Raw genomic sequence first — 8,213 nt, 5'->3', positions numbered from 1 at the left:
GTACGAAACAAGCAAAATGCATTCTCTTCTTTTCAAAGAAAACTCAAAAAGGATTTCATTTTTGAGTCTAACCAATTAGATTTTCTGGGAAGAATTGCATACCATGTAGCAGGTTAGTTTTAGATTGTTTACTAAGATTCTGCAGATCAAAGTCCAATGCTGACTATGAAGAACTGCTCAGGACAAGAATTTTTACAAAGCACACCTTGAACAGATTTAATTGTCAATTGCTAGAGGTACTTCAGCAAAATATTTCTCTCTGTGACTAATGAAAACGGCTACCTACCTGGCCCTAACACAATTTGGAGAAACACTTACCACAGCCCTGCTTTGGAGGTGAGACAGAGTCAATTGAGAAGAAAGTGTGGTCAGGATCAACCCACACTTAGGATGACATGTGGAAGGAAACATTATCTCCCCTTGAATGTTTCAAGATACAGTCACTTTGCCTCATCTTGAGGATCACCTGTTCAGCCTCTATGGCCTTTCAGGACTTTCTGGATCAAGTTGGCAGCCTAGGGAGACTCCAGATCTTTCAGATGGCTTTCCTTTTTACCTCCAACTTTGTAGTGTACCCTTATATGCTATTGGAGAACTTCACTGCAGCCATCCCTGGTCACCGCTGCTGGGTTGACATCCTTGACAATGATATTATCTCTGCTAATGGTACTATGATCCTCAACCAAGGCACCCTCCTGAGAATCTCCATTCCACTAGATTCAAACTTGAGGCCAGGGAAGTGTCATCACTTCCTCTACCCCCAGGGGCAGCTACTTCACCTAAACAGGACCTTCCCTAACATGAGTGAGCCAGACGTGGAGCCCTGTGTGAATGGTTGGGTGTACGACTGAAGCTCATGCTCCTCCAAAATTGTGACTGAGATAAGAGACCCCGTCTACCCCCTGTGAGTAGATAGTGTGGGTGTTTAGAGGTAGAATAAATAATGAAGATGCTTCAAGACTTTAGTCACTACACAGGTACTCATTCTTTATTCTTTCATCAAATATTAATTGCTTATCTATTAAATGCTAGGCAGGTACATAAATAATAATAATAATGAATTCAAAAATAGATGTTAACCCTGCTGTCATAGTGTTTTTATTCTTGGAAAGACCAGAGTTTAAGGAAGTAATCTGTGTAATGTGTTTAAAATGTTATGCTAGGTCATTAATGCTTACCACTTGGTTGCAAATTATAAGTATTTGGGAGATTGATGAAAACCTCCATGCCAAGACAGTACCCCAGAGCAGTCATATAAGAAGGTCTATGATGACACTCAGGCATGAATAAAATTTTAAAACTCAAATTATTGCACTCTGTAGCCAAGGTTGAGAACCAGTGAGTATTGAGTAAAAGGGAGCATCAATAAATCTACAGTTTCAGAGGAGGATTCGAGAAAAAAAGGTATGATTAAGCTGAGATCTGAAAGAGAAAACTAATTTAGAAAGGGAAGTTGGTGAGGAAGATAGGGGTCCAATATACTAAAATTTGCAAGTAATGTTAAGGTTTTTCCATGAAGAGGTTATAAGCTGCTGTGGAGCTCTCCTTTGCAAGTTTCCTTCTCTTACAGTGGCACACGGTGTGTGAATTTCAGTCACTGATCTCAGTGTCTAGATTCTTATTCATGGCTGGAACACTGGTGGGAAGCATCATATATGGCCATTTATTAGACAGGTGAGTGTCTCTGGATCACCACTCTCTTTACTTCTGGATACTTTCATCAATTCATGAATCATTTTTTCATTAAGAAATAAATATTGCATATTAGACTGTCCTAGAGCTGTCTTGGTCTCTAGTGTTCTAGAAAGACTAATGGAGTATTGTTTACTGTGAGGAGTGCTATTTTTTCAACTTTGAGCTTGGTGTATAGGATGCAGTAATGACATTTCCATCAGATATGAGAGCACATCAGGACAGGATGTAGAGAAGTACTAAAACATGTGGTTTAGAAACATGAGAAATTGTTACCTATGGGAATGGAAAGCAAAATCTTTCATGGTATGACATTCAGCCTGTTTGAAAACATAGATATTGAAAACTGCTTTGTTGGTCTTTGCCAGGGGTGCTATGTTCATGGGCTCTGTGAGCTGAATGATTGTGGCTTCCCAGAGCAGTCTTCATGGCCTAGTTGCCCTAGTGTGATGCGTAGATTTTTCTAGAAAACCTGTGGGGTATAGAGCAATGTGTCATTGGTGGTGTGTTGAAAAATTATGTCAGGAACTTTAATTTTTGGTTTTGCAAAAACAGATTTTTAAAGATAAGTACTATAATAATGTAATGTAATTAATAACAACTGCTGTCACAGTTTGTCACGTGAGTAGTTTGGGACATTCTGTGCCTGACAGTATCTGTTCTGTAATAGACCTCTTCTGAAATCATTGCCAACACCCAACCATGTCTCTCCTGAGGGAGACGGAGGAAATGAGTTGCCCCTTACCATTTACCAGCCTAATGTTCACTGTTGTCTCAGCTGAGAAATGTGAACACTAAATATATCACAGTAAATGTAACATATAAATGAGTTCAGAGTCAGAGGGTTCATTTTCAGCAGTCTTGTAACACAGTCTTCTGTGACAGTGTTATGAGAAATTATAGATATATCAAAACAACAACAACAACAAACAAACATATAAATACAGAGATTAGACTGGTGGTTACCAGGGGGGAAGGGACCAGAGAGGTTACAAAAGGGGTAATAAGGCACATGTGTATGGTGATGGATAGTAATTAGTCTTTGGGTGGTATAGATGGTGTAGTCTACACAGAAATAAAAATATAATGATGTACACCTGAAATTTATATAATGTAATAAGCCAATGTTACCTCAATAAAACAACATATGTTTAAAAAAAAAAATCAGGGCCAGCATGGTGGTGTAGTGGTTAAGTTCATGAGCTCTGCTATAGCAGCCCAGGGTGCACTGGTTCGGATCCCAGATGTGGAACTACATACCAATCATCAAGTCATGCTGTGGCAGTGTCCCACATACAAAATTAGGGGAAGATTGGCACAGATGTTAGCCCAGTGACATTTTTCCTCAAGCAGAAAGAGGAAGATTCACAACGGATGTTAGCTCAGGGTCAATCTTTCTCACCAAAACAATAATAACAATAATAAAAAAAAAATTTTAATGAAATAATTGGAAATGAGAAAAAAATGAATATAGATACATCAATTTTTATGTATCACTGGGGAGTAGAGGTGGGGGATGGAAACAGCCTAGTAGCAGATTACAGTGGGGAGCTGGTTGAAGTTGAGGGGACAAGATAATCTAAAGATTTTGAACTTCAACAGAAAGCTAAGAGGAAAAACTAAAGGATTGTGTGTAGGAGAGGGACACGATCAAATTAATATTTTTAAAATAACACTCTCAACTATTCATAATATTTCAATACTGGAAACAATCTAGATGCCTATTAATAATAGAATGGATAAATAAGATGCCAGATATTTACATAATGAATTCATATACAATAAAGGAAATAAACAAACTACTCTGTGCAGTACAGGGATAAATTTCAAAACCATTTAGTCTAGTAGAACAAGTAAAATACAAATGATTACATACTAGACAATTACACTTAGGTACAGTCAAAAACACACAAGCTATACTATATTGTTGGAAGTCAGAAAATTGGTTCTCTTTAGAATTTTATTGTGATTCCATTGAATCTATAGAGCAGTTTGGGTAAGACTGCCATTTTTAGCATATTGAATTTTCTGATCTATGGACAAAATGGAGCTCTCCATTAATTTAGATTTTATTTTAATTTCCTTTTTCAAAGATTATAGTTTGTGGGAACAGTCTTGCATTGTTTTCCATTAAATTTATTTCTACTTAACTTAGTTTTTGATGCTATAAAGTTGTTTTTATAACTGTAATTTCTAATTATTCATTGCTACTATGTAGAAATACAATTGACTTTTATATACTAATTTACCAACTACCATCTTGATAAATTTATTTATTAGTTCTAGTAGCTTCGTTGTGAATTCCTTAAAGTTTTCTCCTACACTATCTTTTCATCTGCCAGTAAGGATAGTTTTACTTATTATTTTCCTATCTTTTGCCTTTTACTCTTTTTATGCTGTTATATTAAACATTCAATACAATGCCTAATGAAAGTGTTGAGAGATAATGTTGCCTTATTCTGACCTTAGGTAGAAGCATTGATCCTTTCACTCTTGAGTATAATGTGACTTGAAGGATTATGGTAGAGACCCTTAATAAGATTTCAGAAGTTTTCTTATATTTTTTGTTTTATGAGTATTTTATTACAAAAAGATTTTGACACACGATAAGCACTAATGAAGACATACTGTACACCTTGTAAGGAAGGAGAAGCTTGGTTGAGACTCTTTGAGAAATCAAGCCATTAAAAAGCAGCTATATATAAAGTGGAATTTAGAAATCCACATGTAATGCCAGGCAAAGCAGGTGCTCAGAAATGGCATGAGAAGATCTAAAACATTTCCCTGAGCTTGATACCTTCCCCAGTGCAAGCCAAGCTAAGTCTTTTTTTTATTATTATTTTCTTGAGGTCATATTGGTTATAACATTGTGTAATTTTAAGTGTACATAATTATATATCAGCTTCTGTATAGACCGCATCATGCTCAGCACCAAGGGTCTAGGTTTTATCCATCACCATACATATATGCCATTTCACCCCTTTTGCCATCCAAAAAAAAAAGACAAGAAAAGAAATTTGTGTTGTGTAAAATACAAAGGCTGGAATAAGGAGAGCAAACTAAGATTTTTAAAACTATGAATAAATTCTTTGAGAAATATCTGACTCAGTTAGGAAAATAAGTATAAGGATTATAGATATTCCAGATGGAAAAGAGAGGGGGAAAGGAGCAGAGATCTTGGTCAAAGACATAAGAGCTGAGAATTTCCCAAACCTAGAGAAGGAACTGGACTTACAAGTACATGAAGCCAATAGAACTCCTAATTAAATCAACACAAAAAGACCTTCTCCAAGGCGTATACAATTAAAACTAGCAAAAGTCAATGACAAAGAAAAAATATTAAGGGCAGCAAGGCAGAAGAAAATAACATACAAAGGAAACCCTATCAGGCTTTCAGTGAATAACTCAGTAGAATTCTTACAGGCTAGGAGAGAATGGAAAGATATATTCAAAATACTAAAAGACAGAACTTTCACCCAAGAATATTCTATCCAGCAAAACTATCCTTCAGATACGATGGAGAAATAAAAGCTTTCCAAGTTAAACAAAAGCTGAGAGAGTTCATCACCACTAGACCCACCTTATAGGAAATGATGGAGGAAGCCCTCCTGCCTGAAGCATAAAGGGAAAGGTTTACAAAACTTTGAGCAAGGAGAAAAATAGACAAAATCAGAAAATTGCAACTCTCTATCAGAACATTTTAACAAACAATTATAACATAAAAGATAAAGGGACAGAACGCATTAAAAAAACTACCAACACTTCAATTTAGTCACAAACTCACAACACAAAAAAAGAACAACTTGTGACAAAAATAACTGGGAAGGGGAAGAGAAAAGAGATGGAACCTGCTTAAGCTAATGGAGATAAGATGCTATCAGAAAATGCACTATCTCATCTATGAGATCATTTATACAAACCTCATGGTAACCACTAAATAAAAAAGCAGAGCAGAGCCACAAATCATAAATAAAGAGAAAACTGAGAAAACCATCACAGAAAACACTAAAATGCAATGGCAGTCAGAAAGACAAGTGAAAAGAAACAATGGAAATATAGAATAGCCAGAAAACAAGACATATAATGGCAGTATATAGCCCTCATATATCAATAATCATTCTAAATGTAAATGGATTGAATTCCCCAATCAAAAGACACACAGTGGCTGGATCATTAAAAAATAAGATCAAACAATATGCTGCCTTCAGGAAACACATAGCTCCAAAGACAAACATTGACTCAGAGTGAAGGGATGGAAGATGATACTCTCAGCAAATGCAAGCAAAAGAATGCAGATGTTGCCATACTTATATCAGACAAAGCAGCCTTGAAGATAAAAAAGACAATGAGAGATAAATAGGAGCAGTATAATGATAAAAGGGACATTCTACCAAGAGGATATAACCCTTATGAATATAATGCACCTAACACAGGAACACAAAAGTATACAAAGAAACTACTAACAGAACTTAAGGGAGAAATTGACAGCAACAAAATAATAGTAGGGGACCTCAACACCCCACTTACATCAATGGACAGATCTTCCAGATAGAAAGGCAACAAAGAAACAGTATTCTTTCTTTTGTTGTTGATTATTGCAGTAACATTGGTTTATAACATTGTAAAAATTTCAGGTGTACATCATTATACTTCTATTTCTGCATAGATTACATCATGTTCACCACAAAAATACTAATTACAACCCATCACCACACACATGTGCCGAATTATCACTTTCGCCCTCCTCCCTCCGCCCTTCTCCTGTGGTAACCACCAATCCAATCTCTGTCTCTATGTGTTTGTTTATTGTTGTTGTTATCTACTACTTAATGAAGGAAATCATATGGTATTTGACCTTCTCCCTCTGACTTATTTCACTTTGCATAATACCCTCAATGTCCATCCATGTTGTCACACATGGCTGGATTTCATCATTTCTTATGGCTGAGTAGTATTCCATTGTGTATATATACCACAACTTCTTTATCCATTCGTCCCTTGATGGGCACTTAGGTTGCTTCCAAGTCTTGGCTATTGTGAATAACGCTGCAATGAACACAGGGGTGCATGTATCTTTATGCATTGGTGTTTTCAAGTTCTTTGGATAAATACTCAGCCGTGGAATAGCTGGATCATATGGTAGTTCTATCCTTGATTTTTTGAGGAATCTCCATACTGCTTTCCATAGTGGCTGCACCAGTTTGCACTCCCACCAGCAGTGTATCAGAGTTCCCTTCTCTCCACATCCTCTCCAACACACATTGAAGAAACAGTATTCTTAAATGAAACACTAGACCACACGGATATAATAGATATATATAAAACATTACACCAAAAAAAAACAAGAGAATACACACTCTTTTCAAGTGCAGATAGAACATTATCAAAGATAGACCATATGCTGGGAAACAAGGCAGGCTTCAATAAATTTGAGAAGATTGAAATCATATCAAGCCTCTTTTCTGACCACAAGCCTATGAAACTAGAAGTCAACTACAAAAGAAAAGCTGGAAAAGTCATAAATATATGGAAACTAAACAACATGCTAAAGAACAACTATTCAATCAAGGAAGAAATCAAATATTCCTGGAGACAAATGAAAATGAAATACAACATACCGACTTTAATGAGATGCAGCAAAAGTGGTACTAGTAGGGAAATTTATAGCAATACAGGCCCACCTCACTAAAAAAGAATAATCTCAAACAAATAATCTTAAACATCACCAAACAGAACTAGAAAGAGAAGAACAAACAAAAACCAAAGTCAGCAGAAGGAGAGAAATAATAAAAATTAGAGTGGAAATAAATGAAATAGAGACTTAAAAAACAGTAGAAAAGATCAATGAAACTAAGAGCTGGTTCATTGAGAAGACAAACAAAAATTGACAAAACCTTAGCCAGACGCACTAAGACAAAAAGAGAAAAGGCACAAATTAATAAAACTAGAAATGAAAGAGGAGAAATTACAATGGATACCACAGAAATACAAAGGATTACAAGAGAATACTATGAAAAACTATATGCCAACAAATTGGATAACCTAGGAGAAATGGATACATTCTTCAACTCATACAACCTCCAGAAACTGAATCAAGAAGAAATAGAGAATATGAATAGACGAGTCACAAGTAAAGAGATTGAAATGATAATCAAAAATTCACCAAAAACCAAAAGCCCAGGACCAGATGGCTTCTCTGGAGAATTCTACATAAAATTCAAAGAGTTAATATCTATCCTTTTCAAACAATTCCAAAAAATTGAAGAATATAGGACACTTCTTGACTCATTCTATGAGGCCAACATTACCCTGATACCAAAACAAGACAAGGACTACACAAGAAAGGAAAATTACAAGCCAATATCGCTGATGAACATATGCAAAAATCCTAAGAAATATATTGGCAAGCCAAATACAGCAATACATTAAAAGGATGATATAGCATGACCAAGTGAGATTTATACTAGGGACCTAGGGATAGCTCTACATCCACAAATCAATCAATGTGATACACCACATTA

At 35.8% G+C, this 8,213-nt stretch overlaps 1 pseudogene; it reads left to right on the top strand.

The window, feature by feature from the left end:
- Nucleotides 1–440: 440 nt before the first annotated feature.
- Nucleotides 441–2,091, top strand: LOC147912539 (steroid transmembrane transporter SLC22A24 pseudogene; annotated as a pseudogene).
- Nucleotides 2,092–8,213: the final 6,122 nt, after the last annotated feature.

Source organism: Ceratotherium simum, chromosome 34 (assembly GCF_057802395.1).
Source record: "Ceratotherium simum simum isolate JZ-2026a chromosome 34, ASM5780239v1, whole genome shotgun sequence".
NCBI classification, from domain to species: domain Eukaryota; kingdom Metazoa; phylum Chordata; class Mammalia; order Perissodactyla; family Rhinocerotidae; genus Ceratotherium; species Ceratotherium simum.
The sequence above is the reverse complement of the archived record's forward strand: the minus strand, read 5'-3'. Positions and strand labels throughout refer to the sequence as shown.